This window comes from Etheostoma spectabile, chromosome 9 (genome assembly GCF_008692095.1).
Source record: "Etheostoma spectabile isolate EspeVRDwgs_2016 chromosome 9, UIUC_Espe_1.0, whole genome shotgun sequence".
Classification (NCBI taxonomy): Eukaryota; Metazoa; Chordata; class Actinopteri; order Perciformes; family Percidae; genus Etheostoma; species Etheostoma spectabile.
Window position 1 is genome coordinate 28,555,363 of NC_045741.1, and position 5,051 is coordinate 28,560,413.

Sequence of the window (5,051 nt, forward strand, 5' to 3'; positions counted from 1 at the left end):
AGAGCGTTGTGTGGAATCAATCATGTTATTTTGGGAAATTAAAATTGGGTAGTTAAAAAGAACATTGATGAAAACGGGTCAATTTGACCCAAGGACAACATGAGGGTTAAATGAGGTTGTGTCTCCAAACTTATTTTTAACAGTAAGTGCTGTAGTATAACTGGGAGGAGACAAGTTATAACTGAGGTAAGCTTGGAGACAATACCTTATTTGATCATGAAATAATACATAATCGGCTTGTTTTGCTAAAAATGTGTTTGTAGCTTATTGTTAACCTTACTACGTTAGGAAAGATGCGTCATTTGTGTACTTAGGCACAGCGGTGTGTTGACCTAAATGCTAATCCCTGCGTGCATGCTTATAAAGTCAATGCTAATGTTGATGTTAAGTAAGTAGGATTTAAGGTACTCACAGTTTTTCACATGGCACCAAAAGAGACAGAGTCTAGTTAGATGAGAAGATAGATATGTCTCACATATCTGTCTCTGAGGCTTTAGCCATCTGCCAGGTTAGCATTGCATAGCACAAAGACTGGAAACAGTTAACAGTAAACACTAGCTTGGCTCCATCAGAAGGTAACACTATCCTTCTACCAGCACCTCTAGAGCTTACTAATTCAAATGTTATATCAGGTTAGTTTAATCTGTGCAAAAAACAACCTGGAAGTTATTAATCCCAGCCGGGGAATATTTTACCTTGTACCCCCAAGCAAGTATGGCAAGTATGATGCAATGTACTCAAAGTTGTTCACAAAGCACCAAAAAGGACCAAGAGTCTACAGCATGCTAGTTTTTTTGTGAGGCCGTGGATGAATAACAACTGGTCACCAGATCCCAAAATGGCGCCTACATGCCAAAAGCGTTTCTAAGCTTCCAGGTTTACTTCAGTTATAAACACGCCACTGAATATGTGTGGTGAAGCTCACAAAACCTGCTCAGCCCTCAGACTTTACACCGCCCCCGCCCCCAGAGGTTCCTCCCACAGGTGGTGGGCCCATGAGATGGAGAGAGAGGTGCCACCTAGGTTTTTTGGTGGTGTGACACCAGGCGCTCGCTGACGAGCCCTCCATCTGTGCCTGGCTCCAGTGGGGGGCCCTGGGCTTCCTCCGGGCAGGGTCATAGGGGGTTTTGAAGGGAAGTTTTGAAGTTAAGTTTGGGGTCTTCTGCTGGAGCTGCTGCCCCCGTGACCCAATACCGGAAAAGCGGAAGATGAAGATGGATGGATGGAAAATCTGAACTCCTGAACATGGGGCGCACGCCAAGCCATATGGGCTGCAAGGGGGCCCCATAGTGGACATATGTCTAGATGAAAAGTCAGAGTATCGCTAAAGTTATTACAATTCATCCTATGGGAATTTGAATCACATCAAATTTTATGGCATACGGTCCAACAGTTGTTGGGACATTTCTCTCAAAAACATTAACGGCAACCTCATGGTGGCACGAGAGAAAAGGTCAGGGGATCACCAAACTCATCAGGATTTATCTTCTGGGCCGTTGTTAGGATGTTTCACAAAAAATTAAAAAATGTCAACCTGCTGGTGGTGCTGGAATAAAGACAAGGGGGTCAGGAATGTCTTTAAACAACTTTTCATAGCAATTCATCAGATTTGAACGAATGACATTTGAGTGTGGATTAACATAGTGGATTAACCAAAAGACCAACTTTGCCTTTCCTCCAACCATCCTGCTAGCATAGCGTCACGTCATTCCAACCAAACATACTGCCAGTGACAAATAACAACGTACATTCCTGCAGTTTTCTGTTCTTATGTTGCTCTGCAATGTCCTGCACACATTGGATTCTTGAGACCTTTGCCCGGTACTGTTTAACTGCTTTGTGCTGTTGCATACCAGAGGGGTTAGGAGTATCTTTCTTTACTTAAGCACTTGTAACTGAAGCAGATGCAGCTATTTGCAGAGGTTTAAAACCAGGCCTGAGGCTGTTTCTGTTGTTCCACCTCTGTTTGATAAGTGCATGTTGACACTGCAGGGATACAAGTTCTGTTGACAAAAGGTTCTGTCCATAAACCCCTCTGGACTACCACAAACAATGCAAAAAGGCAACAATGAGGTTATCCTTTCCAGCATGTTGTCATAAGGATCACCATCACCAACTTCAAGTTCATTACTGGGGTTTGGATTGCTTCATTTGGCGGCTGTGGCTCAGTGGTAGAGCGGTTGCCTGCCAATCGGAAGGTTGGTGGTTCGATCCCCGCCCCTGTAGTCATTGTCGAAGTGTCCTTGGGCAAGACACTGAACCCCAAGTTGCCCCCGGTGCTGCGCATTGGAGTGTGAATGTGTGTGAATGTTTTATGAGAGCAGGTGGCCCCTGTACGGCAGCCCCGGCCACAGTGTATGAATGTGTGTGAATGGTGAATGTTTCCCTTTAGAATTAAAATCGCTTTTGAGCAGTTGTTAAGACTGGAAAAGCGCTATATAAATACAGCACATTTACATTTACATTCATTGTGAGGCGAGTTCTGCTGAAACACAGAACTTTACTTTCATTCCATGGAATTTAATCCTTCTATCTTCTCTTCACCCAGATCTGTAGGTGTAATTATAATTATTATTATTGGAAAAAGAGAATGTAAAGAGGACAAAGTGTGCCGTTAACCTCTTGAAAGTAACAGGAACTTGATTTGATATGATGTGACGTGAACTATTACGACTACCATTTGTAGTCTTTATTTCATTATCTTTTACTGTGACTTTTATTGCCACTGTTCATCCCCCCCCCCACCAAACCGGCACCGTCAGACTCCGCCTACCAAGAGCCTGGGTCTGTCCCAGGTTTCTTCCTAAAAGGAGTTTTTCCTCTCCGCTGTTGCACTAAATGCTTGTTCTTGGTGGAATTACTAGAACTGTTGGGTCTTTCTAAATTATAGAGCGGTCTAGACCTACTCTATCTATAAAGGGTCTCGAGATAGCTTTTTTTTATGATTTGATACCATAAATAAAATTGAACTGAATCTCAAGATATTATTTCTCTGTTGAATAAATTTACTTGTCACAATCCTACTTCAGCCTGATGCATGTCTTCGCCCCAGGCCATCGTACCTCCACTTAAACACGTTTTCTATGATTGAGTGTGAGAGTTCCAATCCTTAAAGTGGGATTTTGCATCAGCCTTAACTCAAAGTCAATGCCCAAGTAAGGACAGCTCCATGTCAGGGTGAATGCTCCTTGTCAACTCCGACTGAGGAAATGATTAATGGACTGTGAGGGAAAAGGGCAGTTTGAGACTCTGCTGGTTTGTGTCATGTGTCCAGGATGAAGAGGTGGAAGAAGTATTCAGATCTTTTACTTAACCCTCGGGTTGTCTTCACTTTGGGACCCTCTCGTATGCCTCGGGTCAAACTGACCCGTGACTTATTTGGGGTTTTAAAAACAATTCTGAAATCCAATTTTACTTCAAAATCTATTGACAAATATTGTCTTTATCTCAATTTCAAACAATTGAGATAACATCTATGTTTAGGGAATGCATCAGTCTCTACTAGAACAGAATTAAAAATGGAAGTGGAGTTGATTTTTTTTCATAAGGTTATACTTTACGTTAAAAATCCACTATGGAAAAAAACATAAGTGGTCATATTCAGAATAATCTTCTGAATTAAGTCAGGAATATATGTTTATCACAGAAATTAAGGAAAGGCTGTTGATTTTCAGGTAGAAAAAAATGTAACTTTTGCTGTAAAAATGTACAGTTTTTAAAAAAATCAAAAATTTTAAATGGGTCAAAGTGACCAGAATACCATACAAGGGTTAAGTAAAAGTACTAATACCCCAATGTAAAAAAAAAATACTTTGTTACAATTAAAGGTCCGGCTTTGAAAATGGTACTTAAGGAAAACTATGTATGTATGATCATGAAAATGTACAGTACTTAAAGTATTAAAAGTAAAAGTAATAAAAAAAATCTTTACATTGTGGAAACAGTTTTGTCAATTGAGTGTTTAAGTAAAGGACTTAAGGGAATGCACTTAGTTAGATTCCACCTCTGCCAGGATCTATGGTAACACTGTTTGGTTTCCTGGCGATTATGTCACCTACACATGATTTTGAGGCTCTAAGTGAACGTTTTTCGTTCATGCGTGGTGTTAGTATAAGTGGATGGTTTCAATTATTAGCTTTAACGTCCCCAAAGACCGACTGCCCCGAGGATGCTTTCTGTTATTCTAGGGATCCATGGTTGAAACCGCCTGAAATTCCTCAGGATATTTGGAAGTCATATGGCCAGAAACTCCCAGATTAAAGTCTCAAGTGCTCTGTTTACATGACCTTGTTTCAATTTAGTGAAAGCAGATTTTGGAAAACACAAAATAACAAATTTCATTTTATGACTCTACAGTGATTGATTTTCAGTTTCACTTTTTTGTGTTTTATTCTGTAAAAGGATGCTGCTTTCAGAGTCATTTTATCATTCTCATCAAAGGAGATGGGTCCGAATTCAACACTTGTTGATTTCAGTCTACTTTTTATACCAAATGTCAATTTATTGTCTTGGTTATCTCTGAAAATAACAATTTGTTTTAATGTTTTCCACCTAAACATGAAATGTCAAGACTTAAATTGAGCCTGTGGGGATGGAAGTCTATTGCAGCAGACCCAGTGACCATGCTGTACACAATGCCGTCATCTCGTCACCTTGTACGCACCAAACATCCTGTTTCTGCATTCATTATTTTGAGAGTAAGGATATCACTCTTCCTTCCCTTTCAATCTGAGCTGTTTACAGCTAAAACAACATCCATACGCACACATGCACACATTCTCTCTCTCTCTCTCGCAGTCTGACGTCCCAGATCATTTAGATAGCACTGGATTCACTCTCCCTCTCCTTCAGTAAGCCATCGTCCCCCATTTAACATGAATTACAATCTAAAGAGTAGTCCAAAAAAAAAATCCCTTCATGTGACCACATGTACTGTGTGTTGTCCTGTGCATCATTGTGATCGTTGTGTTTTTTGTGTTGTATTCTTGTTTCTTCTCCTTCTCATGCTGTTTCGGATGCTAGTAACTTTAATTTCCTTGCGGGAGTCATCC